Source organism: Notamacropus eugenii, chromosome 1 (assembly GCF_028372415.1).
Source record: "Notamacropus eugenii isolate mMacEug1 chromosome 1, mMacEug1.pri_v2, whole genome shotgun sequence".
Taxonomy (NCBI): Eukaryota; Metazoa; Chordata; class Mammalia; order Diprotodontia; family Macropodidae; genus Notamacropus; species Notamacropus eugenii.
Window position 1 is genome coordinate 635,226,060 of NC_092872.1, and position 15,028 is coordinate 635,241,087.

General features: G+C 39.8%; 1 long non-coding RNA gene across 1 annotated transcript; it reads left to right on the plus strand.

Moving 5' to 3' along the window:
* The first annotated feature begins 1,495 nt into the window (after positions 1-1,495).
* Positions 1,496-15,028, plus strand: LOC140520912 (uncharacterized). Its single transcript, XR_011972703.1, has 3 exons — positions 1,496-1,557; positions 3,868-3,938; positions 12,885-15,028. It is a non-coding gene; the product is annotated as an uncharacterized lncRNA (long non-coding RNA).

A 15,028-nucleotide genomic window follows, 5' to 3' on the forward strand; every position in this document is an offset into this window, starting at 1 on the left:
TACTAGCACCTCTGGTGTGAGGACTTGCTGAGGCTTTTTCAGGGCTGCTCACCCACCTTTGGTGTCCACTTGGCACTCAACTCACCTGTGACTCCAAGAAGCTGTAGCATGTGTAGTGGTCAAATGCTAGTTAAACAAACAAACAAACAAACATCTTGGCATATGGGTTACACCAGGTTGAGTGTAACTAGCAGACCTCAAATCCATCAATGAGTTTGGAGGATGTCTACCCAAGCATACGAGGACTTCTCCTGCTAGAATGGGCAGATGAGAACAATTTGTTCCAATGGCCATGAAGGCAACTGATGCAGATGTTGTGGAGCACTCAGAGCCTGGTCAGACATTGAAGATGCCAAGGTCATCCATTGCATCTCAAGCCATTACCAGTCCTCTTGACTCTTGTCTTTCCAGTGGACTTCAATTACTCTAGAAGAGAGAGTGAGGTTGATGACTTTGTGCAACTCTGCCTTATTTAAACCCAATTCACATGTAAGTCAAACTATCATCCCATGATGTCATTGGTCCTCTTTGAAAATGAAGGACAAACAACACATATACATATATACATATACAATATTGTGTATATGTGTGTGTGTGTGTGTGTGTGTATATACTCATACACACAAATTTGTATATACAAATCTATATACACAAACCTAAGCATTCTCTCAAATTCCAGTCTCACACTGCTTCTTGGATATTTCCAATTGGATATCTCATAGACATCTCAAACTCAACATGTCCAAAAAAGAATTCATTATCTGTACTCCATGTCCTGAACAAACCCCCTCTCCTCTGACTTTCTGATGCCTATTTTTGTTGAGCTCCATCATTCTAGGCACCCAATTAATTATATAAGCTTTGACTCATTCCCAACTCTTTCCCTCTTCCTGCTCCCCTCATTCAATTTGTTGTTAAATTTAGCTATTTCTTCCTCCACAACATCTCTCACATCTGTCTCCTTATCTCCATTCCTACCACCTCAGCCCTAGTTCAGAACCTTCTCACCTCTCCCTTAGGCTACTGCAAGAGCCTCATATTTGGTCTCTCTGCCTTCAGTCTATCCTCACTCCAATCTATCCTCCCAAAAGTTGCCAAATTGATATTCTTAAAGCATAAGTCTGGGGGCAGCTAGGTGGCACAGAGAACACTGGCCCTTGAGTCAGGAAGACCTGAGTTCAAATCCAGCCTCAGATTCTCACTAGCTGTGTAACCCTGGGCAAGTCACTTACCTCCGATTGCTTTAAAAAAAAAAAGCATCTGTCTTAACCATGTCATTCCTCTGATCAAGAAATTACAGTGATTCTCAGTTACCTCTAGATAAAAAAAAATATACAAACTCATCTGATATTTAAAGCCCTTCACAATCTGGCCCCAGACTATGTTTTCAGTTTTAGTGCATATTACTTTCCTTTAATCACTCTAAATTCTGGCCCAAAGTCCCTTCTTGCTAATTTCTGTACTCAATACGACTTCCTCTCTCTTCATTTTTTCAGATGAAGAAATAGAGGCCCAGAGAGAGAGAGGTGATGTGGATTGCCTAAAATTACTTATGCAGTAAGTGGTAGAGATTGGATTTGAATCTAGTGGAAAGCTGTGTTCCCATTCCATGATCTGTAGTATCTAAAATATACGATTTCTGCTTCAGTATAAATATGCCTTCGCCTGGTCTGTGTTCCATACCTACCTAGGATGCAGTTCCTCTTCATCCCCTCTGTCTCTTAGAGCCCTGAGCATCTTTCAAGGCATAGTTCAAATGCCACCTCCTACAAGACACCTGTACTCACTCCCTGCCCCCCCCACATACATATACATGCACTTACTAATGTTCTTCTCCCCTCCCATAAATTCCTCTGTGTGTTTTATATATATATTTTAAATTTACTTTGCTATTGCATGCTCTTTCCACTAATAGACTATCGCCCTTGAGAGCAGTAACCATTTTATTTTGCATCTTTGTAGCCCCATTACCAAGCACAAAGTCTGTTAAATAATACACACTTTGTCAATAGTCATTGAGGGAAGGAGTGTGAAAATTTCTTTCCACTTTTTCTTGGCCTGTGGCACTGCCTTCTGAAATCCTGGGCAAATGAGTAGCTGAAGTGATTTAATATTGGCAAGCCCTCCAAAATGAGATACTTTATAGGACCATAAAACAAAAGGCTAGCAGGAGTTAGGAAATAAGATGAGGGCCAAATGTAATAAGAAGGTAAAGGCCACAAAGCTCTTTCTTCCACCCATTTTCTAGGTATCAGGAGCAGCCCACTGGAGCATGAAGGAAAGAAACACGAATGATATTAACAGCTAGCATTTACATATCACTTTAACATTTTTCAAAGAGCTTTACATGTATTATTTCTTTGGATTCTCACCACAACCTTGTGAGTTGGTGTTATTTTCATTCCCATTTTACGTATTTACTTTTGGAGAAGTCTTATTTTCTTTTTTGAGGGAGGAAGGCAAGGCAGTCAGGGTTAAGTGATTTGGCCAAGGTCACACAGCTAGTAAGTATCTGAGGCCAGATTTGAACTCAGATCCTCCTGACTCCAGGGCCAGTGCTCTCTTCACTGTGCCACCTAACTGCCCCTATTATCCCCATTTTAAAGACAAGGAGACTAAGGTCAGAAGAGGTTAATTGACTTGTCTTGGGTCATATTGTATCCATGGCAGGATTTGAACTCAGGTCTTCCTGATTTTCTAGTCCACTCTAACTACTGTGCCAATTAACTTCCTAGTAAGGGGGCCTCACCCTGTCTCATGCAGAAACATTGCTGAAGTTTCGATCTAACAAATCATAGAGCCATTAAGATATTAGATCTGGAAATTAACTTATCTAGTCTAACCCTCTGAATTTAAAGAAAAATCAGCTGAGGCCCAGAGAATGAGTTGCCCAAACACATAGTCAATGGTAAAAAGTGACTCCCCTTTCTCCACTCCTTTTTGAGTTGGTGATATTCATCCAAAGGAGTAACATGGAGGGTTTCACACTCACCTACCAATCAATGGAAACAACCTGGAGGTTACACCTACTCCCCACCCCCAACAAACGAAAGAAACTCCAAGGATTAGAAGTTGTCTGTTGCCTGGAAGCTCAGTTCTTTCCATTTAAGATGTTGACCTTCTATGAACTGATACAGAGCAAAGTAAGCCAAACCAGGAGAACAACAGAATGACAACATGGAAATGAAAACAGGATTAAAGACAGCTGAATTCTAATTAATTACAATGACCAATTGTAATGCCAGGGGACTGAATGAAACATACTTCACTCTTCTCTGCAGAGATGGAGTGGGCTTGGCCTCTGGGTTTCTAATATTGCCTATGGTGTCAAATGAAGTAATTTTGTCTTCTGTTTTACTTAATTCTTTCTTTGTGGGCAGTGGGGGAAAAAACAGAATATAACTCTGAAAAAGATATCTAAGTTCTTTTTTGAAAAAAAAAAATAGGAATTTGATCCTTGTTAAAAATGCAAATATCCCAGGAGGAATCATACAATAACTGAATATCAGTCACTGGAGGGTCAGCAAAGAAAGTTGAAATGGAAGTCAGGATACCTGGATTCTGGCTCTGCTATTACTAGTCATGTGACCCAGGACAAACTAATGCCCTTCCCTAGGTCTGTTTTCTCATTCTCAAAATTGTGTGCATTAGGGTCATTGAAGTCAGAATTAGCAGGGACCTCAGAGGTCTCATTATCAGGCAACTCAGGAAAAGAAATCAAGGCTCAGGGAAGCAGTGTGACTTCAAACATCATATGAATAATAAGTAGCAGAGATGGCACTTAGTGCTTTTGTATGTTCTGTAGTCATACAATGTATGACTTAACACCTTAGTATAAATGAAGGACTTAAGAATTCCTTTTTCAAGGGGAGAAGAGGAGAACATGGAGACAATGAACACCTGATGTGAGAAAGAAGGCCAAGTCAAATGAGGAAAAGGTAAGTGCCTGGGGAAACATACAATATGAGATTAGGTTGATAAACATACTGTACGTCATAAATTTACTTTAGTCTGACCTTGACTTATTTATCCAAATGTTGAACGCAGCACAGCACTAGACACATAGCCAGCACTCTGGAAGCACAAAAGAAGACAACAAGATGTACTGGAAAGAATGTTGATTTGGAATCAGCTGATAAATGTGATCTATGACTCAGTAAATAAATATTTGTAGGACTGATTAGATCTACAGCCTTGTTACAGAAAGTGGAGATATGACCCAAACCTCAAGGTTTATACTCTAAATCATTCCCTGATGAGTTACCAACCTCGCAAAGACATTCTATAAAAATACTTGTAAACTGATTCTGAAGTTTTATTTCACACCCATGAAATTGACAAAGATAATAAAAGACAAAAATAGTCAGTGTTAGAGAGTGTGCAGGAAGACACTAAAATACTGTCTGTGGATCCATAAATTAGTTCAAGTAGTTTAGAAAACAATTTAGAATTCTATGAGAAAAGTCAATAAACCTTTATCCCAGTAAACTTACTACTAGAAATTTACCTCAAGAAGAGTGAAGAAAATAGAAGATAAAGGGGAGGAGGGAGCTACATAGAAATATATATAGATCCATATTTAGATATCAATCTATGTAGATATTGATATATGCATATATCAAGATATTCACAGAAACTGTTTGTTATGATAACTAAACCAACATTTATTAAGCACTTATGTGTCAGGCACTGTTTTAGATATTAGGATACAAAGAAAAAGAATTAAAATTACCACATGTAAGCAGACAAGGAAATAGGAAATATATACAAGTTAGATACACAGTAATTTTTGTCAAGAGAAGTGCTATCCATTTGGGGAGAGGGAAAGGTGAATGGAGAAAGTCCTCATGAAGGAGGTAGCACCTGAGCTTAGCATGTAAAAAACAGGCATTACCTTGCCCACAAAAGTCTGTATAATCAAAGCCATGGTTTTTCAAGGTGTTATTTTCTTCAGCATTTTTTGGGGTCTCCTTTAGCAGGGTGCTGACCTGCTGTTCATGCTTCGCTTGCATGTCTCTCATTGCTCTTCCCAGCTTTTCCTCCACCTCTCTAACTTGATTTTCAAAATCCTTTCTGAGCTCTTCCATGGCCTGAGCCCACTGAGTGGGCTGGGATACGGAAGCCTTGACTTCTGTGTCTTTCCCTGATGGTAAGCATTGTTCTTCCTCATCAGAAAGGAAGGGAGGAAATGCCTGTTCACCAAGAAAGTAACCTTCTATAGTCTTATTTCTTTTCCCTTTTCTGGGCATTTTCCCAGCCAGTGACTTGACTTCTGAATATTCTCTTCACACCCACTTCACCTCCAGATCCTCCTAGCCAGCGCTTGGGGTCTGAGATTCAAATGCTGCTTCCCAGCCTCAGGGCGTTGGGTGGGGGCAGGGCTGCTATTCAGTGTGAGATTAAGTTCAGGTGCTCAGGTGGGGGCAGGGCCGCCTCACAGGCTCAGTTCCCTCAGGGGGTTTATGCAGAGACCTTCAACAATGGATCCGGGCTCTTGCCTGCTTGGGGAGCCCCGGACTGCTCCTGCCTCCGCTGCTGCCTCCCGAGGGGGCCTGAGTTAGGGGGGCACCCCTCTCCCCTCTCAACCTGCCAAAGAGACCCTCTCACCAACCCCCATCACCTGTGGGTGGAGGGACCCGTGCGGCCGCTGGAGATTCTGTCCCTGAAGCCCGCTTGGATCTGCTCCTCTTGGCACCCGCGTGGCCATGGCAGGGCTGGGCTGGACTCCACATCCACAGCACGACAGACCTTTCGTGAGAGGTTTGCAGGGCCCTCTGGAACAGAAATCTCCTCTGCTTCACCATTCTGTGGCTTCTGCTGCTCCAGAATTCGCCGGGGGTTCTTTTTTACAGATATTCTATGGGTTGTGGGTTCGGAGCTATGTGTACATGCGTCTTTCTACTCTGCCATCTTGGCTCCTCCCCAAAGCCATGGTTTTTCCAGTAGCAATGTATGGCTGTGAGAGTTGGACTATAAGGAAAGCTGAGTGCTACAGAATTAACATTTTCAAATTGTGGTGCTAAAGAAGATTTTATGAGGTTCTCCTTGGAGAACCAGGAGATCAAATCAGTTAATACTGAGAGAAATTAATTCAGCCTATTCACTTGCAGGTCAGATACAGAAGCTAAAGCTTAAATACTTTGGCCACATAATGAGAAGATGGGACTTATTGGAAAAAATCCTGATTTGGGTGGAAATGAAGGAAGGGGAAGGGGAGAGCAGAGGAGAAAATGGGTAGTGTGATCACAGCAATGAATATGAGCTTGAACAAACTTTGGGAGAGAGTGGAAGATAGAAGGGTTTAGCTGCTATGGTCCATGGGGGTCACAAAAAGTCAGTCACAAATGACTACAAATTTTTTTGGTTAAGTATGAGGTGTGGACATCTGCTCAGAGGGAGGAAGTAGGAAGTGCTATAATCAGCTTTAGGAAAAAAGAGAAGGTTTTGAACAGATGCTGTGGGGAAGCATGATAGAAAGCCAACCAGAGAAGGATAGGCTTATTATACGATCCCATTTCAAATTAAATAACAAATTTGTAGAGGATTCAGTGAAAATCATTGTGTATGACTTCTAGCAATTTCAAGCAACATGAGAATGGGAGCGTAGGAATCAGATGGGTGGTAACCCAGATTTGAGGTCTAGAAAGGGTTGAACAAATATAGGACAAGAGATTGAGAGATTTTAGAGTAGATGAAAGTTGAACTGGTTAACTTTAAGACTCAGTGCTGTATTAGCAAGCACTCTAGCACACCCATGATGGCCTGCTAGCACAGGTTCTTTGATCTGATTTATACAGGAAAGACAGCTTCAAAGGGGTTAACAATCCTTCTTTAATTAAACATATATAAATCATTCACTAGTTCAGGGGAAAGGAGATAATATAAGCAGAGAAGTTAGCACAAAGATTCAAAAGACAGGGTTCTTACTGTCTGAACAAAGTAATACAACCACTTACATACACTACCGGATGGGAGAGTAATTGGGGGGAGGGGGTTCTTAACAAATGGCTATTCAGAGTCCTGTCCAGGGCTTCAAAAGGTCCTCCTCATAAGCAAACTATGAAAGTGAAATACCAACTTTCCAGTATAATATATATGTATGTATATATATATGTATATGTGTATACATATATATGTATGTATGTATGTATATATGTGTGTGTGTGTGTGTGTGTGTGTGTGTATAAAATAACAAAGCCATGGCTCCTGATTGGCTCAGTCAGTAGGCACGAAACCTACCATGACTCAGAATAGCTGTGAGCTATCAGGGTTCAAAGGACATCAATCCTTCAGATGTTTTCAATGAGCCTGGAAAACTGAACTCCAAAAAGAAAACAACAAAAATCCCACTTTGCTTGGTCTTACAAGTGCAAAGTGAGGAAAGTGAGTCTAGGGATGGAATAATGACTTGGGAAAAGAGAGAGGGACAAAATGACAGGAGGCTGGAGCAAAGAATGAGGTTAGGAGGGGTGAAGTAAAGGGAAAGGTGGAAGGATAAGAGGTTGTAGTAGAAACTAAAAATGAAGTAGATGGAACTGTGTGTCTGAACATCTAGCAGATGCTTCCCATAAAGTACAATGCCTAAACTTCCTTGGAGTTATTTTTAGATTGTGAAATTTCACAAATCCCAAAAACAATCAGCTTCAAATTTCTTCCTAATCTAACCCACATCACTATGGTAACAGCAAGACTAAAAGTGGGGTGAGCAGGAGAAGAGAGAGGGGAGTGGTCAGAGTACAGGAAGGTTCCTTGTTCCTAACCAGAGGGCAGGAAACTGCAGGAAAAGGAAGAAAGGGACAATGAGGGAAGGGAAACTCAAAGGAAAACCAAACTCATATCCCATCTCCTCAGCCAAGCCTTCCCCAAATAGGCCAGACACAAGGAACAATTTCCTAATACTTAGACCCACCCAAAAAAAGACTGAGCTGCCTTGGAAGGTTCCTCCTTACTGGAAGTTTTCAAGCAAATGTTTGTTTGGGATGGTTCTTTTAAATGTTCCAATCATCCGTTTATTATTATTGCCTTTAGAATTTCAAGTCAAAGCTTAGCCTCTACCCACTGAGTCCCACAAGGTTTAGATTTCAAAATTGTGTGTGTATGTGTGTGTGTGTGTGTGTGTGTGTATTTCATAGGAGCTGATTCAAAGATGCAATTTTTTCTGAATATAAGGGGAAGCTTGGTACTATTTTACTATGATCTCATAACTTGTGACTGTACATTATATTTCACCAGAATGGTTCACAAGTTGCAGTAGCATTTGGGAATCCCACAAAGTGAATAAATGTAGAGAACCACCAAGAAGCTGAGTTCATAGCTTCACCATCCATGGCTCTGTCATTTGCGATTTCAAATGTCCTGCAACAAAATTGGCACCAGATTCCTAAACTTCATACATTTCTTTGGTATGGCCCACTGCCTTACCACAAAATCAGCCATTAAAAAAGCATTTGGTGCTAAATGGTAGAGAAAACAGATGAGAGAATTTGAACTTCTCTTGACCCCAACAAGCCTCTATGAACTCACAAATTCAATTTCATGTTTTAAACCAACTCAAGCACTCCAACCAACTCAAACCAACCAACACAAGCATTTTTTGAAGTGTCCATTATGCTTCACTATTTACCTATTGAAATACAATAAAAATGGCCATGTATATACGATAGAAAAGGTACCAACTAATTAATATTGGAAATTTTGTGGAGAAAAAAGAGAGTACCACATTTTTATGCATGTAAAGCACAAAAATGATATGTATATATGTGTATATCTATCTGTATGTGTATGTGTGTGTATATTTATCACAGTAACCCACAGATGAAATAGGCCCTGTACTTGGGAAAGTTTCTTATGCCTTCAACCCACCACATAATAGCCCTTCCTTATCCTTAGGGAGATATGCCTAAAATTTTGTTCCAACTCCTGGAAGATAGAAACCTAGCACAGTAACATTATATTGGAGGTTCTCCATTCATGTCCTTTGGAATGTCAGGCCTTGATTGCCAAAGGAGATTTGGAGCTGTTTCTTTTAGAAGAAAAGATAACCCAGTAGTAGCACAGCTCTCTTCATCCTAAAGAATAACTTGGTGATGATTCCAACCCTAGATAACTTCTTCTGGGCTTTTTGAATGATCAAAGTGATGTAGGAAAAAAAAAACCTGAACACTAAAAGAGTTGTTTTAAAGCCCTGTCATTTGTTTGGAAATGTCCTTGTTTAGGGACGAAGTGGGTCCAGATACAAATGAAGCACTAGCCTTGTATGTCTCCTGAGTTATATTTAGAACCAGTCTCATCTCTCTCTTGGGGGAAATTTTAGCCTGTAATTCTTCTGAGTTGCCAGCAGCAGTAACTTTAGGTGTGGGATTGTCAACCCCCCTTTTCCTCCCCCAGGGTATGCTAGTTTTACTGAGCCAGCACAGTGCTAACTATATCAGCTATGGCAGTTCAATGGTAATTTTTGCTCAAGATTTAGGTTTGAGCCAAGGAGGAGGTTTACACCCACCACTTGGTTGATTAAAGCTGTTTATTAGCAAGGATAACAAACCGGAACACATGTACTTGACCCACAGGCACCTCTAACTCCAGGATTCCTGTTTACTTCAGATGAGAGCTAGGCATCCTCAGCAAAGTAGTTAAAGTGGATGGCTAGTGAACGAAGTGTTGAATGTCACAGCTCAGTTCAGAATCTGCCCCTGTTAAAGAGTCATCTCTCACTTTGATGCTCAGTTTATAATGGAGGGGTCAGTCAAATGAAGGCATACTCTTGCAATTGTCATAAATAAGCTAGTCAGAATAACAACTTATTATTCAGTTAGGTTGTGGAAATATAACTCATCTCATGCAAGTCAGAGTAAGTACTTTCTCTTTGGAAGATAAGAAGAAAAAGAAGTTGTAACATACAAAAAGGAAAACTTCCAGGCACCCATAAATCAGGGATATAATCAATCAGTCAATAATACTTTACAAAGTATCCAGACTGTGTGCTAGAGTCAGACACTGCTAAAAGGTAGGGATACAAAAAAAAGCAAAAGGTAGTCCCTGCTCTCAAGGAGCTTACAATCTAATGAGAGAGACAACATACAAAAAACTACATAGACATGATATAAACGTACATGCATACACACAGGTTTATCTTTATACATATGTGTATATATATACATACATATGATAAAATGGAGATAATTAACAGAGGGAAAGTACTAGCTAGCATTAAGGAAGATATGAAAAGTTTTCTTATGGGTCATATTTTAGTTGAAACTGGGGAAACCAGGAAGCCAAGATGAGGATAAAGAAAGTTCCAGGCATGAGGAAAAATAAATGAAAATGTCCAGAGTCAGAAGATGAAATCTCTAGTGTGAGGGAAAGCAAGGAGGCCAATGTCACTGGATCACAAAGTACATGGTGACAGTGAATAGGGTAAGGAGATTAGAAAGGTAGAAAGGGGCCACATAATGGAGGGCTTTAAAAGCCAAATGAGGGATTTGATATTTGATCCCAGAGGTAAGAAACAGAAAACTTGTTGAAAATATGCTTTATATAGGACACACAGGCCTCTGGCCACCAGAGAATCAAAGGATCACAGAATTTCAGAGTTGAAATGGACCCCAGTGGTCACAACCCATATTTGCAAAATAATGTCTTTTACAGCCTGAGAAGTAGTCAACCAGATGTTGCTTGAAGACCTCCAATCAGGGGAATCCACCAGCTGCTAAGGCAGCCTATTTCACTTTGGAATAGATTTAATTGTTAAGAAGTTTTTTTTCCTTCCATCAAGCCCAAATGCACCTCTGAAACTTCCACCTATTGCCTGAAGTTCTGTCCTCTGGGACCAAGCAGGACAAATCTAATGTTTTTCACGTGACAGTCCTTCAAATACTTGGTGGCTGCCAAGTCTCTCCCACCATCTTCCCTTCTACAGGTTAAATAGCCCTAGTTCTGTCAGAGGCTCATGTAACATCATAGATGTAGAGTTGAAAGATACCTAAGAGTTCCTCTGGTCCAAACTCCTCATTTTACAGAGGAGGAAATGGAAGGTCAGCGTGGTTAAGTGACTTGCCCAAGGTCATTCAAATATTAGGTGGCAGAGACAAGATTTGAATCTCAGTTGTCTGATCCCAATCCTAGCCTTCTTTCCACTGTACCACATGCTTGCTCATCAGGTATGAACTTGAAATTCTTTTTTCATCCTGGTTACAGAGCTATTGGTGTTCTCTGGCTCATCATTTGGGTCAGGAGGACTACTTGGAACAGGAGCAGAAGATTGATTTTGTAGTACTTGATTGGCCACCATAGGGCAAATAGGTTTTTAAAAAAAAAAACAAAACATCTATACTCTCTTGTTTGAGGGCCTAGCTACCACTTTTGTTGGTATTTCTTATTCCTCATTTATTTTAAATTGTCCTAAATAAAAGTGACTGAGTCCCTATTAGTGGTCCTTAGCCATGGGCAAAGAGCCCCTGGGGTCACACTCCCTTTAAATTATTCCAAAGTCTCATGCCTCAAGCTAAATCTATACCTGTTGAAGAGAGAGACATACATTCTGTATGATCAGATAAAGGCATGTTCAGTGGATCCCTCTTTAGAACTGTCTGAACAGTGTTGGGCTCCCCATACCCCCTCAAACACAGACTTTTGACTCACGTAATTGATGGGTCCATTGCTCAAAATGCTGCTGAAATTTCACTTTTGAATATTCCAGTGGTGTTGTCTTTATCTTTTTTCGTGGAATTGATCTTGGGAAATAGTCAAAAGTCATTTATAATCATTTCTGAACAAGGTGGGTGATCCAACCTGGTAAAGGATGACTTATAAGGGAGGTGACAGCCTCTCTTTACTGTGTCCTCATCAAACCTTATCTAGAGTCTTGTATTCAGTTCTGGGAGCCACAGTCAAAGAGGGGCATTTATAAATGCAGAGTGTCCAGTAGAATGCAAGCAGGACTGGCCTTGAGTGTATAACATATGAGGATTGGTTAAAAAAACTGACCATGTTTAGACTGAAGAAAATAAGATTCAGCAGGTTCATGCTAATTGTCCTCAAATATTTGAAGGGTTATGACATGGAGAAGGAATTAGATGTGTATTATTAAGCCCCAGGGCAGATTGTGCAAAGGGTAGAACTTGAAGAGAGGAAAAGTCCTTCATCAGGCATTGGTGAAGGGCAAAATGAACTAAAAAGCAAAAGGGAAAGGCTTCTCATATGAAACCAAGGAGAGTGTAACTTGAACTGCCTTGACCTCATTGCTAAATTTTTGCAGTCACAGAAAAAGAGAGACAAACACAAATCTGATTCAAATTAGAGGAGAGCAAACAAAAAAGAAAAGAAAAAAGAGGAGTCAGAAAAGGCCCAAGATTTTGCCTGAGGTTTGGAACCAGAAAGGTTTATGGGTGCTAAAGAGTCCAATGAGGAGCTAATGCTCCTGGTGAAATGAAGAATCTCTGATGAAGAAAATCTAGTCCTTGCCAAGAAAACCAACATCAAGTTCCCCTAGTTGGTCTTCTCTTGTGAGGAGAGGCTGATGTGGCAATCTTAACCTTTTGATGATGAACATAAGAAAGATGACAAGAACTCAATCTATCACATGGCAGTCATTGTGTCCCTCAGACTGTAGATATGTAGAGGAAAGAGAGGAAAGGGTACCATGGGCTTAGTTTTTGGCTATGACTGATCTATCATTCAAAGAGGTAGAAGAAGGAATAAAAGTAATGGGGGCAGGGCAAGGGGAGATGATCTGATATAATCTAGTTCCATGTCCAGAAGTTTAATATTTTTAAACTATCATTGATAGCATAAACAAGGACTATTAGAGACTGTATAGAGCTGTGTCTAAAATGAATGTAACTCCTATTCCAAAACCCATTTGTATGAGACTCTCTCCTTATTGGCAGAGATTAATGTCCTACCCTATGGGGCATGGCACAGTTGGTGAGAGGTGAGAGAGCTCTGGCCTTCTCCAGCACCCTTTGGGACTCTTCAATCTTTACATCTCCAGAATTTTTCAAGAAACAAGTCACTTCAAGCACTTCTGAATTTTAGTTTTGAGAGAGAAGATGTGAGAAGCCAACTCCACTTTGAGTTGCTGAAGGGAAAATCTCTGGGAAAACATGAGCAGAACTGGCAGTGTTCATCATGTCCCTGTTCTCAGCTAGCTGGAGAATTTCTCCTTAGGTGAGATCCAGAACTCTCTCTCCCTCGGTTGAGCTGAGTTACGCTCTTTCAGTGGGAGAACTTCACTCTGTATTGTCTGGCATATATTCTCTTATATATACTTTCTCCGATTTCTGTTTGGCTACCAATTCAGAAAAAAAATGAGTTCTCTTTGCTGTTGGCTATGTGTGTTCATTGTGGAATTAGTATTTGGTAGGCCTTGTATATAAAACTTGAGGTCTTTGTTCTCCCCAATAGTAAAGAGAAAGTGATCAAAAATTAGATTGAACCCTAGACTAATAATATTTAAAGGAGTAGGTAAATATAATTCTAGCCTAGTACCATCTCTCTGAAGAGAGCTGAGTGGACTTTGCCGCCATTTCTTGCTTATCCTCCTGGCAGGAATTAAAGTCTCCCTTTAGAAGAAGAACAGGCTAGAGATGTCTATTCTGCCTCCTTTCAATGACCACAACCTGTAGTGAGGCCTCTCTATATTTGGACTTTAAGCCAAGGTATGTCCTGACTGAACTTAGTGCTATTTCCTCAAAGTTGCTCCAGGATCATTGGAGAGGGAATTATTTTAGGAATTGAGCTAGAGGGGAGGAGAAATACAGAGAGGTTACAATATCTGATATTTAAAGGTACTGATTCTTGAAGTTGAAGAGACACCCTTTCTCTTTCAACTGAGTTGTTTTAAAATCTCAGCTTATGTATCCAACCAATGACATATGGAAGGTGGAGGAAGACAAGGCCACTATAACTCTTGGAGCTTGACCATTTTTCAAAATTCTAAAAGTGTCAGTGGTGGCCAGTCTAACACTAGCAGCACAAATTTAATTAGATCAGCACAAAGGTTAAATGATTTATAACTCTGGGTAGAAAAACAAACTGAACTTTTACCCTGGGTGGTGATTCACTTTTTAACAACACAGTTAAAATGGACTTTCTGAAAAAGAATCCTGAGAATTGCTTGATATGTGGAATATTCATACCATTAATCATGATATTTAACAGTTTTCCACATCACCTATAGTAGGTCCATTCTAGAACTAAATTGTAAAAATAATCAAAATCTCCTTTTAAAAGAATTTTTAGTCCACATTCAGAGAAAGCACTTAAGAGTCTGAATGAAGATGAAAGCATATTATTTACTCTCCTTTTCTTTTGTTTTTTTGCTTTGTTTCTTCTTGCTCATGGCTTCTCCCATTGATTCTAATTCTTTAGATCATGACTAATGTGAAAATATGTTTAATATGAATGTATATATAGAGCCTGTATCAGATTGCACACTGTCTGGGGCAGGGGAGAAAAGCAGGTAGGGAAAAATTTTAAATTCAAAATCTTATGAAAGTGAAAGTTGAAAACTATAAATAAATTAATTATATTAAAAATAATAAATAAAAGCATTTTGGGGCCTCTGTGAAAATTTTGATTAAGTATGAACTTATTATATTTGAACTTCATACCAAGCTGTTAGTTTTTGTCTTAATAAAAATTTAGATTTATAATTTAAAAAATAATTTAAGCTCCCTAAAAGTGGAATAGCTTGTCTCAAAAGGTTGATGGGTGTGCCTTCTTGGAGGTTTTCAATCACTTATTGCACATGCTATAGTGGTAATTCTTCTGGTATATAGGTTGGACTTGATATCTGCTGAGGTCCCTTCTAACTCTCAAATTCTGAGATTCTGTGAATAGGAATATATATGTAGACAATGACTGTAAGAAACTCACTACAACCTTTGGAATGCCTGTGTCTCACATGTGGAATTATTAAAAGATATGGAAGAAGATCCTCAAATGTCATTTTCCAGAAAAGAAATTAGTCACATTTTCTGTTGTTAATGAGTAAGCGTCAGCTTTCAAAAGAAAAATAAATACTTCCCTC